Source organism: Chinchilla lanigera, unplaced genomic scaffold (assembly GCF_000276665.1).
Source record: "Chinchilla lanigera isolate Chin_1 unplaced genomic scaffold, ChiLan1.0 scaffold00047, whole genome shotgun sequence".
In the NCBI taxonomy this organism is placed as follows: Eukaryota; Metazoa; Chordata; class Mammalia; order Rodentia; family Chinchillidae; genus Chinchilla; species Chinchilla lanigera.
Window position 1 is genome coordinate 12,021,756 of NW_004955448.1, and position 16,686 is coordinate 12,038,441.

Genomic DNA, 16,686 nt, shown 5'->3' on the forward strand with positions numbered 1-16,686 from the left:
TCTCCTTCTCCTTCTCCTTCTCCTTCTCCTTCTCCTTCTCCTTCTCCTTCTCCTTCTCCTTATTCTCCTTCTCCTTCTCCTTCTTCTTTCAGACAAGGTCTTGCTATGTAGTTCAGGCTGGCCTTGAACTCACTGTGTAGTACAGGCTGGCCTGGAACTCATGATAATCCTCCTTCCTCAGTCTCTGGAGCACTGGGATTACAGTCGTGCATCCACACGCCTGGCTCTGTGATACTTCTTTAACGTGATTGAGTTGCCACTGAAAATACTTGTTGATTATGTAAACTCTGAAAGGGAATCACGCACTGTCCATTCAGAGCAGTATCACTATCATCTTTTCTAGATTATCAGCCTCATCTTTTAAAGTTCTATGTGTGGTTGACAAAACCTCTTGTTGGTTTGGTGATCCTCTTTATTATGAAGAATCCAAATCAGCTCTTCTTCTGGGAGCCGAGGTAGGCGCCCTAGCTGCAGCAGTGCCTCCTTCGCACCTAGTGGTGGTGGCCCTCCCTTGCTGCAAGTAGCTGCCAGCAGAATGAGTGGTGATTGTCCCGTATTAGCCAATCGTTTTGTGATCAGATAGGCCTGGCTTTGAGTGGTTAGAGAAAGCCATTCTTTGTCTAGAGGAACTTGAAAAGTTTTGTAAACTCACTAATTTTCTACAGAGTGTACCATAGGCATTGAGTACTATACATGATTTGTAATAAGAATTTGACAAATATTATCTACTGAGTACTTAGATTAGTCCAAGATTTCAGAGGTGCTACAGTGAACATCTTTGAGCAATAATTCAGTTTTCTTTAGTAATTTTTTCTGCATCATATATTCCAAGATGTGATATATAAGCTCTTAAAATTTTGATACATATTGAGATATTTTTTGTAAAGTTAACATTAATATCATTTTATATCACAATTAAATGTCTATATTTTCATAACATTGGTGGCCACGTTGGACATTTTCCCAATCTTTTTAATTTTTACTTATCAAATAATTGAGAACTAACACCTCATTTTTTTTTTTTTTTTTGTTTTTTTTGAGACAAGGTCTTGCTGTGCAGTTCAGGCTGGTCTTGATCTCACTTTGTAGCCCAGGCTGGTCTCAAACTTGAATGATCCTCCTGCCTCAGCCTCTGAGTGATGAGATTTATAGGCATATTACCACCATGCCCAGATCCTCATTATTGTTTTAATTTGCACTTTTAAATGTTTATATTTTTAAAATAAATACTTGTTTATGGCCTTTATTTCTACTACTTTACTAGTATGGGAACTGTTTAAATGGATTACTTCAGTAAAAACAATACAGTATGTGTATTTATTAAATATTACCTATAAACTTATATCTGTAATACATGCATATAAGTATGGTGTATATTTTATAGATGTTATATAGGTATGCCCCTAGTTTGTCTTTTCCCTTTAAGTTTTTTTTGACATACATTATTATCTTTCATATGGTCAAGTAAGTTGAACTATTTGTTAAGAGTTTATTTTATAAAATTTCATATTTTGTTTTATGTATCTTTACACTATAGAAGATGCATTCTTAAATAACTATGTTGATGTCTTGATGAAGAGGTTTTTACCTTTTGAAGGGGTCAAGGTTCTTGGATTTTAAAATTCAGCCTGAGGAGGAGATTTGATGTTTGCCTTTGACCATCAGGAGGATGTACAGATCAACGCTGCTGGCCTGTTTTCAAATTACAACTGTGAAGTTCTTGCCTTCCTCCTGGGGCTCTGAGGCAGAGGTGTGCCTCAGCAGGTCTCACAGAATCTTAAAAGTAAGCAGTGTGCTTTTCGGAAGTGAAGACATACTATTTCCTGATTCCAAGCACATTTAATCCCAAGGTATTTAGAAAATCCTTTACTTTAAGGAGACACAAACTTGTTGTATCTCTAATGATCTGTCTGCCTCCCAGCGAAACACCGCAGTTCCACTGACTGGGACTGCAGTGCCGAAATTGTTCAGCGAAAGAATGATGCCCTAGTCTTCACTACCAATTTCAGGACAAGAGATTAAAAGTGAAATGTGCTGTCAAAGATCTGATTCAGAGTGAAGTAGTATCTATCTACACCATAATTTTTACTTGTCATCTACCATTGGCCAAGTGAAATTGCTGCAAATGAAAGTATTTAGGGCCCCTGTAATGATAGACTTTATTTTGCAGGGACCAGTTCGAACAGCTGAATTCATTTTCGCCTTGCTAGTTTCTTGCTATCATTGTGTCCATCAAAGTATTTGACATTATGGTCCTTTCATTTTTTTAAAGTTACCTAACACCACCTTGTTAATGTTCCCATCACTGCTGTTCAAACATTTTTTTTTTTTAATGTATGTCTTTTGATACAGAATTCTGGAAGAAAACCTTACCTACTTGCTAGATTTTCAGTAAAGACAACATATATTTTCCTGAGTTCCTATTAAAATTCGAATCTTTTGTGCTTATTATTTGGCATTTCCTCAATACAGGGTTTTTTTTTTAACTTTAAAGAGACAAAAAAGAGAGCAAAAAACCAATAAAGTGATATAGAATTTCAAAACAAAATGATAGAAAATTACAATGGTTATTAAATTGCATATTGTTATCTTCAAAGTAGTTGCTCAGATTACCAAGTATAGACATGCAAAATTGACCACACAAAATACTCTCTAACTGTTCTTTTCAATGAACTGATAGAAATTAGTAGTACGATTATCTTAGCTATCTTGTGTCTATATACCTATCTTTTTACACCTTCCTTCTTTTCTCTTTTCCCCATCACAGTTGTTTCCTTTTGAGCAGTTTCTTTCCTTTTCACTGTATCTATTGTACCTTTTTGGATCTTATTTACTCTTTGAGTTTTTTATTCTATGGAGATAATACAATGTTTACACATGTGATTCTGATTTATTTCACTCATGAGGATAGTCTCTAATTGCATCAATTTACCTATAAAGGCCTTTAGTTTATCTTTTTTATAGCTGAGTAATACTTGATTTTGTAAAAATACTATATCTTTTTCCCTGATTCCTTGGTTGTTGGACACTTGGGTTGTTTCCAAGACTTAGCTACCAGATATAAGAATGCAAGATTGCTCAAACAATTAAAGAGAATAAAAAATAATAAAAAACATTAGAAATGAAGCAGAGCTTCACTAAATAAGATAGAAAAAATTCAACAACAAAATACTCATCACTTTCAGCAGCATGTGAAACTTTCTCCAAAATAGATGACATACTAGCTAATAAATCAGCCTTAAATAAATGTGAAGGAATTGAAATTATAACACGCACAGTATCAGACCATAGTGCAAAGGGGTTAGAAATCAACAAAAAACCCCACAAATTATGCAAATACATGGAAACTAAGCAATACATTCTTAACTAAGCAATGAAGAAATCGAAGTAGGAATAAGACAGTTTCTCCCATTACCGACCAAAAAAACCCCAAAAACCAAAAAAACTGTTTCTAAAAATAAGTGATAATGCCAGTAAAACAAACCAGAATTTGTGAGACACAATAAAAGCAGTGCTAAGAGGAAAGTTTATATAGTTATAAATATACATATATTTTTTCCCTTCCTTCTTTCTTTCTTTCTTTTTTCCTTTCTCTCATCCCAGTTGTTCCTTCTCTTAGAGCAATTTTTTTCCCTTTCACAATATCTACTGTACTTTTCAGGTTTTATTTACTCTTTCAGGTTCTTACACTAGGAAGACAATATGATGTTTACACATAAGGGTCTGATTTATTTCACTTATAAGTGTGGTCTCTAGTTGCATCTATTTACCTTTAAAAGCCTTGAGTTCATCTTTTTTTATAGCAGAGTAATACTCCATTGTATAAAAATACCACATCTTTTTTCCATTCCTCAGTTCAGGGGCATTTGGGTTGTTTCCAAGATTCAGCTGTAACAAACTGCACTGCTATAAACATGGGTGCACATATATCACTGTGGTATGGTGTTTTCATTTCTTCTGCAAAAATACCCAGAAGAGTAATAGCTGGGTTGAATGGTTTCTCTAATCCTAGTTTTGTGAGGATTCTCCACACTGATTTCCACAGTGGTTGCACCAGTCTACATTCACACCAGCAGTGGAATAGGGTTCCTTTTTCCCCACAGCCCCTCCAGCATTTGTTATTGGTTGATTTCTTGATGGCAACCATTCTTTCAGGGGTGAGATGGAATCTCAGTGTTGTTTTAATTGGCATTTCTCCAAAGATCCATGACGTTGAACATTTTTTCATATATTTATTTGCCATTTAATATAAGGGTTCTTAAGCTTCTCTTAAATTTCAAGTGTTTCTATGTGGCCCTCTGATAGTCTTGGATTCTGATATAACTTGCTTCAGTGCACACTGCAAAGAGGCAAAGAAAGCAAATAAAGTCAACAATAATTCTCTTGTTTATTGAGATGCACAAATATCCTTCACAATGGTTCCAGTGTAGAGGAAGCAAAGATCATTGAAGTCATGACTAAAAAAGTCCTACTAATAAGCAAAACCACTGAGCTGAGTATTGATAAAAACAGTTCTCACTTGAAATACTTGTACCCTATGTTATTAAAAGTAAACCGTTATCCTTTATTATCTACTCAAAATTTTATAAGCTGTTCAACATCCTACATTAGGATTTGTGATGAGTGAATATATTTTATATTTTATAAATTCTTCTGCTTTTATTTGTCAATATTTATTATTTTGAGGTGCAATATTTTTATCAGTACAGTGCAATTAGCTTTCCGTAGGGTCCTTAAATTATAATGTATGCTGCAATTGAAAAGTGCAAGATTTTATTTCTGCTTTCTTCTACTCTACTGTTTCCCAACATTGAATACATAGCATCTACAGGTTCTTTTGAAAATGTCTTTACTCACAACATGTGTAGTGAATTTTATAATCTGATTCATAACAATATTTTGAACTTGACATATAATTTGTCATTGGAAGTTATTTACTTATGCTTTTTATTTTAAAGAGAACAAAAACAATAATAAAATAACAACAACAGAGAAACAAAGCAAAAACAATAAAAATGATACAGGGTTTCAAAGCAAAATGATAGGAATTAACAGTGGTTGTTATATTACGTATTGTTATCTTCAGTGAAGTTGCTCAGATTACCAGATGCAAGAATGTGATGTTGATGAGACCCTTGAAGAGAATAAAAAGAATCTATTAGCAACAATGCAGGGTTTCACTAGACAAGATGGTAGGAATTCACCAATGGTTATTATATTCAAGTTAGTTGTTCAGATTACCAGATATAAGCATGAAAAATTGGTCAAAAAAAGCATTAACTGCTCCTTTCAACACACCATTAGAGGTCAGCAGTACAATTATCCCAGCTCTCCTTCTATATACACATATATGTATATTTTCCCTTCCTTGTTTCTTTCTTTTTTTCCTTTCCCTCATCCAAGTTTTTCCTTCGTTTGAGCAATTTCTTTCCCTTTCATATTAACTGTTGTACATTTTGGGTTTGCTTTCCTCTTTCAGGTTCTTACACTAGGGATACAATATAATGTTTACACATGTGAGTCCGATTTATTTCACTTATGAGTATGGTCTCTAGTTGCGCCATCTCTCATGCTTCCCTAGGAGTTACAGACTTGTAGAGCAGTAAAAGAAGTAATCTATAACAGGAGCCACAGTACCTTAGATCAGAGGTCAGCTAACTGTGGCCCAGACGTCAGCTCCAGCCCTCTGCTTGTTTTTGTAAGCCACACTCATCGGCTTATGTCTGCAGTTGCCTGTGTGATACCTTGGAAGGGCTGAATAGTGGTGACTGGGACCTCTGGCCCTCGAAGTCAAGAATATTTACCACACGGACACATATTGAAAAAATAGCTAGTGCCTAAGTCTGACCACTCATTTGGATGGCAGTTCACGTGACCAGCTAGGATTACATTTTTGATGTGCTGATGCCTGCTTATCTTCAACCATACTCATAAAATAGAGAAATCTCCATTTTTGAAAGTAGATGCTGCATTCATATGACGTAAAATTCAGTAAGCATAAGGGAGTACAGTGAAGAGCAAGCCCTTCTTTTACCTGCATGACTTCGTTTCCTTTTTTGGATACCATCATTGATACTGGTTTCTGCGTCTTTCTAGAAATACTCTATTTAATGTGGCATGATTACACTCCATACTTTTTACAAAGATAAAAATTCTTTACTTTTTAAAAACTGCATCTTAGAGATTCACAGCTATACATGGAGGACTTCAGTTTGTTTTCTATAATAGTAATCTATTGTATTTTTGTTATAATTTATGAAGCACCTTATTAATGAACTTTTTGTGACCATTTCTGATATAAAATCCTACAACTTTGGGGGTGTCTACTTATGAATGTATAAATATACATATGCGATAACTTCTTGGTAGCAATTTATACAATTGAAAGATGTGTGTGCTCTAAATGTTTTTGATTCTGGTTGCCAAACTGTCCTACACAGAATGAGTACTGATTTACTTCCACTTGGCAAGGTATTAGAATGACTGTTATGGAATAAAACCTGCCAGTATAGTGCTTTATATTGCTCTTGACTTTTGTTCTCAAAATGTTTGGCACTTTTTTGATGAAGAAAAAGTTCATATCACTGTGGTTTTACTAACTACCTATTTTGTTATATGTAAGATTTATAATATTTTATTTTATTTCTTTATTTACTGCCACATTGGGGATCGAACCCAGGGCTTTGTGGTTACTGGTCAGCTTAGGTACACTCCTAGCCCCTAGTGTATTTTAATACATTATAAATAATTTGTATAGTAGTCCCTCCTTATCCACAGGGATATTTTCTAAGATATCCCTAGTGGATAACTGAAACCACAGATAGTACTAAACCCTATGTTTACTATGTTTTTTCCTAACCATCCAAGCCTATGATAAAGCTTAATTTATAAACTGGACACAATAAAAACAATAGCTAACATTAAAATAAAATAACTGTAACAATATAATAGGATAAAAATTATTTAAAACTTATGAATTGTTTTGGAACTTTTCATTTAACATTTTCAGGTCATGGTTGCTTGCAGGTGGCTGACACTTTGAAAAGTGAAATTGAGAATAACAGCAGATTCCTGGGCTTCCTTTCCTTTTGGTTTACGTTGCTTAATTTGTGATTATTAAAAAGATATTTTTCTTTCTGCCTCTCTGCCTTTACAAAAAAATGCACAGTTTGCCTGGGAAATCAGGCAAGTTGATGAGATGAGCACTCTTGTTTCTGACACCTTTAGTGAAGACTGTAAGGTTCAGACCTGGGAGACTACTATCTCTAATATCCCGTCATAATTTTGTTCCTTTATGAAACACAGCCCTTTGGGGAGTATACAATTTAATATGTGCCTCTCCACAATCATTATAAAAGAACAGAGTTTTCAGTAAGTGTTAGCAAATTTATATACCTAATGTATAAAACAAATTTGTTCTAAAAATGGACTTCAGAAGAAACCACACACTTAAGATCTTGTCAAGTTGAATATTCTAAACTCTTTATCACTGCAGAAAGCTCAAATAAATCCGTATAGGAGGATCAGGGTTTGGGTGCCAGCAGTGAGAAAATACTCAGCATCACTCACCATAGCAGGGTTCTGGAGAGCTATTTTTGCCAAATCTTCAGGTTGAATTTAATGTCCGGAAAGAACACTTATCTCACCTCGATTATCAAGAAAAGAATACCAAGGCTTTCAGGACATGCTGTAACTTAACTGATTCTAAGTTGATTATACTGAGTACTTTTGGCCAAAAGCAGTGTACTCACTTCTACTGATATAAAACTAATCAGTTGTGGCAGTATCTGTGCATTAGATCTGATCAGTTAATTATATAGGTGGACAATTTGCAACTCATTTATATGGATGGATTTGTCATAGATGTTCTTTGCTTAAGGTTAAGTAGAGTATTTATAGTTGGGTCTAATGGAATAGGGAGAATAATCATCTGGCACAAGCTTGTCCCTAGGCCAACAACCTTTGAGATAGATTTGGTACTTTGTGTGATTTTTTTTTTCTAAAAAACATTAAACATATTAATCATAATTTTTTATATGTATAGTAAATTTAATTTTTGTGTACTGTGAATTGAGTGCATGCTAGGCCAACTCTGTCACTGGGTTATAGCCTCAGCCATTTAAAAAATATTTTTAAATTTTGAGATAGGGCCTGGCCCACTTACCCTGTTAGGCTGGAACCTGTGGCCCTCCTGCCTCAGCTTCACCAGTAGCTAGGATCACAGGCGTGTGATTCCATACCTGACAGCAAATGTCATTATTAATATAAAATGTATGTGAGAGCATATATAGATGTATGTATTATATATGTGTCTGTATATATGTGTAAACATGAAAACAGAGAAAGAGTGAAAGAAAGACAGAGGAACATTGAGAGAGCAAATAACTGGAAAAATGTTACCTTGTGGTGTATCTAGGTCATAGATTCTCAGCTGGGCCAAAGTTGCCTCTAAGAGAATGGAAAGTCTCTCTTGGGAGCAAAAACTTACTCTTTTTATATAGAAAGTATGGCTACACATAAGACTACTTACATAGATATATAGTATGTCTTCAGTACTAAATTCAAGGGACAGGCGCTGGTAATTAAGAAAAAATATTTGAGAAGGCTCCTTAGGTGAATTTTATTGAGACAAGAGGCTGCAAATCACTGATATAGGTGAAGGGCATATTTGTGTATCTTGTATGCTGGCCACGTTTTTAAAAGTTTGAAGGGAAAGGCCCTACTCACAATAATGCTTTACTTCCATTTACTGTTTTTCTGGGAAAAACCAAATAAGATAGGCGTGAGAAAATGTGTAAACTTTTTCAGAACTGGCTTTATCTTCAGTAAAAATAAACTGCCTTTGGACCAACCTCCTTGCTAGATGCTTTGGTACCGCGGAGAGGAGGAACAAATGACATAGGAGAAAGCAACTGCAAGCATGGGGTTAAGGAGAGGCAGGTGGACCAGGAACCCTGCAGGTGTTTCACTTAGCCTGAGCTGCACATACCGCTTGAAAGAGAAAAGCTGCAGGCAGAGATGAGCGCCACTACTTTCTCTGAAATCAGAGTTAACCTTCCTAGAAACCAGGTGTTTTAAACTTATGATTATACATTGAAAACAAATGACTCCAACAGATGAGTTCACCTTCCTGCTACAATTTCACTGGAGTGTTTTGCCTACACGTATCCTGCGAGGCTGAAGGACCTCTTTCTGCTATTGTGATTCCTGATTGGTATATTTTTCATGCTCTATTTTTGAGGATGTGTACTGTGGCTTTAAAGTCATTCTCTACTCACTTCCTTAAGGCGTATTGCTTAAAATGTTTAGCTGATGACAATGTTTGGGAATGAAAAGTAAATCTTTTGAAGACCCATTAAAATCATTAAAAATGGAACAGAAAAGTCAGAGCAACAGGAAATCAGCAAGGGTGAAACAGACTCAGCATTATTTCTAAAAGTCTTAAAATCAGCTTGAAAATGATAAGAGTATTAAAAATTTAAGTATGGGATTATCGTCACAGTAACAGAAGTGACCTCAAGCTGTGAGTCTCTTATCTACAAAAAAGTGGCAAATGTGTGGGTCTGTTACCTTTGCAGTTACATTTACACTGTAAATGAAAAACTTGAAAGAAAATCTAAAATGAGGATATTGTGGCCATAAAGTATATTAAAGGAAGTCCAAATTCTGAAATAAAGGTATTTTTAAAATCTGTATAGTCAGTTTTAGCATCACCTTGAGGGGTGACACTCCTGAGACAAGAATCACTGTGTGATAGAAATGGCTGAATCTATTTTGGATCAAAACCAGGCAGCCAAACCAAAAAAAAGATGTTCTCTTGCAAAGCGCTACCTACCCTAATGTGTCCAAAAGGCGTGCTTTCAACCCTGACTGAGAGACTGAGACACTTGGTTGGATAAAAGCACGGATAATAATAGTTTGGTTTATTTTTAAAGTTTGGTCATGTTTGCTATATTTATAATGATGTCTCTGAAGAGAGGTTATTTTTCAAAGTGCTTATAGACAAATAAATTTTCAGTTCAGAAATTTTACTAAAAACTGTCCAGACATGTGCACAGATGGGCTGCATTTATTAAAGGAAAATATGCATTAGGAACTCTGAATACACTGATAACAGACTCATCTTTTACCAAATATGCCCCACCTTGGTCTGCGTCCTGAGGTTTTCATTGTGAGCTAGATTTGGGGGTTGGTGAGAAGGATCACATTATACACTGTGGGCAAATTTTTGTTTGAATTCTGAACTTGGTGGGCACTTTGTAATGAAACAAGACATAATGTCGAAGGCTTACTCTTCTTACTTTGCCTTGTCGCTGAGACAGACTACTCAACACCCAGAAGAAGAAAGGTTTACTGCAGCTCACAGTTTTCAGGGAGGTTTTAGTTCATAAATGGCTGGGACCAAGGTAGGGTGGCTGGCAGAGGGACATCACCAAGGGAAAACAGTTCATGACAGGCAGAAGGCAGCAAAGTAGCGAAGAAGCAGAAAGACACAATAGACAAGCAGTGACCCTGTCTCTGTTCCTTATATCTTATCCAGTCTACCCACCCTTAGGGCAAGTAGCCCTGATGCCCAGGGTGGGGCAGTCTTAATCCTAGTCTTGCAGCATGAATCAGTCCGTGCATCACATCCTTGATTCCAGGAGCACACATCCTAGATCCAGCCACCTCCAAAAAGCCCCACCTATGCCCTCATGAGGTGGGGACATGAGACCCTTTGGTGGGACATCTAGACACAAGCTGTAACATTTTCATACTATGGAAGGAACTTGTTAAAATTTAAAGTGTTTTTTTTTTTCTCTCAATGAATGGAAACATTAAGATAAGGAGAGAAAGACAAATGAATAAAATGAGTGAATTTAATATTTATTTAATGAGACTGAATAAACTCAACCAGCAATTGTCAAGTAAGTTTGTTTTTCTACAAGCATAAAAGAACTCAAAGAGTTAGATTCAGACAGTTAATTATGGGAATTATGAGTGATTTGAGATCCCAGAGTTGCAGCAAGAATTAATGAAGTTAATGAATATAAAATTAGATGCCCAGCACAAAAGACGCAACTGAAAACAATGTTATTCATCTTATGCATGTTGAAAAACAAAGCACTAATGAAATAATATGTTCAGCAAAATATCATACCGTGAATATTTTCTTCCGTGGTAAAAGTACATCCAGTGGATCTATCAAAATTTCTATTACTGGTAGGTAAGATGTGTGTGCTCTACAGCTGGAGCTATACTGGACTTAGGTTTTCAGGCTTGGAAAGCTCCATTGTAAAGCTTTTGGAAACTCTCCAAGCTGTTTAGCATTGCCCCTGAGTTCCATCCCCAGAACTGCAAGAGAAAACAAAACCAAAACAAAGCAAAGAAATTTACTGATTCTTTCACTACTTGTAATCTCTCTGGCAAATTTAACTCTTCTTTCTGTCATTGACTTGGAATTCGCCAGTGGAAAAAACTGCTCAGTTTTATTATTAAATTTATAAATAAGTGTATTAAAACATGGTGATATAAAGTAGGAAAAAAATAAACTGGGTACTAAATCTGAGATGTGGTTCTTTCAACAATTAAGGCAATTTTAAAAATGGAAGCATAATACTTTATACACTTTAATAAAGAAAAGCTTTTAGAGGTTATTTAAAATAAATTCTTAAATTACTAACTGAGATATTTAAAATGTGAAGATAACATGTTATCTAAAGGATGAATTTTTAATTTAAAGGAGCACATGTTTAGCTTTTACAGCCTGAAAGCTAAATATTTATATAAATTTTAAGTGAAAATGTAATATTTTATAGACAGTTTTAGAATAATGATTGGACTGACTGTAGTTTTGCCTTTGGAACTTTGGAAGGTGTACTTATTCTCCTTGGTCACTAGATATTCTTTTAACTAAATTTTTGAGGGGAATAGTTGTGTATTGAATAAGGACACCACCTAAAACTTAACATGGTAACCATCTGTCATGAAAGAGATTTTGTTTTGATGCACACATGTGCATAGATAAACAAACACACATGTATGGGACATGTTCATGTCTAGGCATGTGTGTGCATGAGGGAGTGGCAGAATGAGACTAAATTCTGCATCTTATTAGGTTTTTGGCATCATGAATTTGGTAAGAAAGAAGAGAGAAAGGTTAGGTGTGGCATATGGGAGTGTGTATGTACACATATGTACATGGAGGTATACATCAATTTTTTCAGTATGTATATTTGAGGATTTATTAAGCATTTAAAAGAAAACACCACATAGGCAGTTTTATCCATGAATTGGGAGCTCAATGCAAGACCAGGGGGTACAGTTTTGTATTTAGGAATATTTGACATATTGAGGGTGTACAAGGTTGTGGGACTGGAAAGAATCATTTCTGGAGAAAGCTTACTAGAACATGCTCAGGTGCTCTGACCATTTTCTAATCTGAGAGAAGCAAGATTGGGTTTAAAATTTAAGCTGAGACAATGAGAGATTCCCCTAAGGTGGTATAAACAAGTTCTGTAAACTCCACAATGTATCCTTAGAAAAGTTTTAATGACAGGAATATACTTTGTTTTTAATTGGGCATTTTCCCTTATTTACAGAGAGTGTGGAATTCATGAGTAGCCATGTTTCAAGGCAATGATTCTGTAATTTTCAAATCTGTGATCTTGCGAGAATGTCAAAGACCTGTTGAAGGACCTTACCTTATAAACTACTATTTTCCACTGGATGATAACTTCATAAAAACAAATCACTAGACAGAAAGAAAATAAACTGCAGTAAGTCTGTTGCCAGCAACATATATGAAGCACTTCTTGACTTTAACACCACTTTTAAAGCAACCTGATATCTTGATTTAAGATCGTAAGTTGAAAGTTAAAAATCCTCTAGGAAACATATTTATAGTCTTTACAGTTTTATAAACAGTTCAAACACTTTTTATGTAAAATTATGAAACTTCTCGGCCCTCACCTGTAAGCACCTAAAAAAAAATTTGAGATTCTTGCTTAGGGAGTCGCTGGTCTAGGGCAAGACACTAAGTTGACAGGACATGCATTATATCATAGAGCAATATAATATTCCTTCTTTGTGTTGTAGGCTCCGTGGGGAAACCTTCTTTTGTAATGTCCACTCTCTGGACAAATGCTACTTTGAAATGAGAATTTCTTCTTTTGGCTTTGTAATCTTTTACAGGATAATTTAAGTTTGTCTGTTCTACATTATAAGCATGAAAATGCAAATTTGTTTTAATGCTGTGTATTAATGATAAGACTTTGGTTAGTTTGGTGGAATACTTGCAGAGTTTGTAGATAACATGACCCGTGGCTTTGATGTCTGTGAAAATTCTACCATCCTCTAGGCAGCCTGGAGCCAAAATCCTCATTCCTTCTGTTGATGTAGGACCTATGGAAGGATTTGCTGTTCTCGGAAAGCTGCTAGAGTTGTGTCAGTCTACCATCTCTGTCTTGCAAGTGTCCAGGCCACTATGACTTTGGACTCCTTTTTCTTCTTCTCTGTGGGAATAAATGACAGGATTAAGTGTTCAAATATTCAGGGGAAGAAGGATTAGCATTTTATTTAAAAAATCTGCTGAATGTGTATCTTTCTATAATTTCTACTTCGTGAGAAGAAAAATGAATTGCTTTTAATCTCATCTTTGAAACCAGAAGATTAGCCTTCAGATAGACTAAGTTATTTCTTATGAACACTCCAAGATTTCTAAACACAATCCTATCCAAAAGAGACAGCCTCTTTAACAAATAGTGTTAAGAAAACTGGATATACATATACAGGAAATTGAAACTAGATCCCTCTCTCTTGCCCTGTACTGAAACCACACACTTTGAACCTCCTGGAGGATATCATAGAGAAAACATTTGAAGCCATAGACACAGGACTTTCTCAGCTGGACTCAGTAGGACCCCAATAGCACAGGAAATAATATCAAGAGCCAAAAAATGATATTACATCAAATTGAAAAGCTGCATAGCAAAGGTCGCAGCAGAGTGAAGAGATAACTCATTGAATGGAAAAGTCTTCACTGGCTACAGGTCTAATGGGGGAGTAAATTCTAGACTATAAAGAACTCAAAAATTATCCCCAGCCCTAACAAATAACCCTCTTAGAAAATGGACAAATGAACTATATAAATGCTTTTCAAAAAAAAAAGTATAAGCTGCCAGGAAGTAGATGAAAAAAGTTCAGCATCTTAGCCATTAAGGAAATGCAAACTATGAAACTATTAAGAGTTTTTATCTTACCTCAAATAGAATGGCTACCATCAGGGGCACAAAAGGTGACGAGTGATGTCAAGGTTCATGTAGGGGTAAGAAACCCTTCTACATTGTTGATGGGAATGCAAACTTAATGCACTCACTACGCAAATAAGTTTGGAGGTTTCTCTAAAATTAAATGTAGGGACTTCTGGGAAGATGGTGGAATGGTGAACACCAGACCAATAAAAAAAATCTTTCTGAGAATTCGTGTGCATGCACTGGGATATAGCAACATGAGAAAGAGAAGAAAGAAGGAAGTGGATCCCTAGAACCCATCAGATCTGAAGTAAGAAATGAAGCCCATGGGGGAGTGAAGAGGGAGAGCTCAGTGTAGAAGAAGAAGGTCTTTTACTTCCCTTATTAGAAACTGTAGTACTCTGGAAAAGGAGATCAAAATGCATATCAGAAAATGGAAAGATACTCTTGTTCTTGGGTAGGAAGAGCCAATATAGTGAAAATGGCCATACTCCCAAAATTGGTATACATATTTAATGTAATCCTGATCAAAATGCCAAAAGAATACCCCATAGATTTAGGAAAAACCATCCTAAAATTCATTTGGAACTGGAAGAGAGCTAGGCTAGTAAAAGTAATTCTGGCAACAAAGGCAAGGCAGGAAACTTCATAATCCCTGACTTGAAATTATACTACAAAGCCACTGTGATTAAGAAACAGCATGACACCGGCAAATAAGTAGATCTGAGGATTTAAGAACAGATTAGAAGATGCAGCAACAACTCCAAATACACTCAGCCACCTTATTTTTGACAAAGGAGCCAAACACCTTCACTGAAAGAAAAACAGTCTCTTTAATAAACGATGCTAGAAAAGCTGGCTTTCTGCATGCTGAAGATTAAAACTAGACTCATATCTTTCACCATGCACTAAGCTAAAATTGAAATGGATCAACGATCTAAACATTAAAACAGAAACACCAAATCTATGGGAGGATAGAAGACACAAAATTCTTGAAGACATTGGTGTAGACAATGACTTTATGAACAAAACCCCAACAGCACAGAAATTGTCACAAAGAATCAAAAACTAGGATCAGTGAAATAAATCAGACCCACATGTGAAAATATCATATTGTTTCCCTAGTGTAAGAGACTGAAAGTGTAAATAAAATCTGAAAGGGACAGTAGATATTATGAAAGGGAAAGAAATTGCTCAAAAGGAAAGAACGGATAGGATGAAGGAAAAGAGAAAAGAAAGAAGGAAAGAGAAATACATATGTGTATATATATATACACACACATATACACAAGATAGCTAAGATAATTGTACTACTACTTTCAATTGATTTATTGAGAAGAAGAGTTAATGCCTAATTGTTTTGATCAATTTTGCATGCCTGTACTGGTAATCTGAACAACTATTTTGAGGATAACAATATGCAATGTAACAACCATTGTTAATTTCCTATTATCTTGTTTTAAAATTCTGTATCACTTTTATCTTTTTTATTCTCTTTAAGATAAAAAATCCAAAAAAAGTCTTTTGCATGGCAAGAGAATCCAACAACAGTCCCAAGGGACAACCCACAGTGTGGGAAACAATATTTGCCAGCTGTTCCTCAGACAAAAGAATGATTAGAATATATAAAGAACTCAAAAAAGTCAGGTCCCCCAAATTTAAAGACACAATCCAAAAATGGGCTTCTGAGATAAGTATACACTTTTCAGATGAAGAAGTACAAACAGAAAATAAATATATGAAAAATGTTTGACCTCATTGGTCACTCAAGAGATTCAAATGAAGACAATGCTGAGATTCTACCTCACTCCAGAAAGAATAGCTATTATCCAGAAATCAACCAATAACAAATGCTAGCTGGGCTGTGGGGAAAAAGAAATCCTTTTCCACTGTTGGTGGGAGTGTAAACTTGGGCAACCACTGTGGAAATCAGTGTGGAGATTCCTAAAAATACTAGAACTAGTGGTTCCATTTGACCCAGTTATTCCCCTTCTGTATCTTCCTGAAAGAACTGAAAGAATAATACCAAAGCAATATATGCACACCCATATTTATAGCAGCACAGTTTGTAGCATCCAAATCTTGGAAACAGTCCAAATGCCCATCAGCTGGTGAATGGATAAATATGTGTGTGTGTGTGTGTGTTTTTAAATACAGCGGAGTATTAAGAAAGATAAGCTTCAGACACTTGTAGATAAATAGATGCACCTTAAGATCATACTATTTTTATTTTAAAAAGGAAAAAGCAATAATAGAGTTTCAAAACAAGACAATGGGAGACTGACACAGGTGAATATATTATGTACTGTTATCTTCAAAGTAGTTGCTCAGATTACAAGATATAGGCAAACATAATTGATCAAACAATATAAAATTAAAACAATATAAAGAAACAATATAGAACAATATAAACGAACAATATTTGTTTCAATGAAGCAAAAGAAGTCAGGAGTAT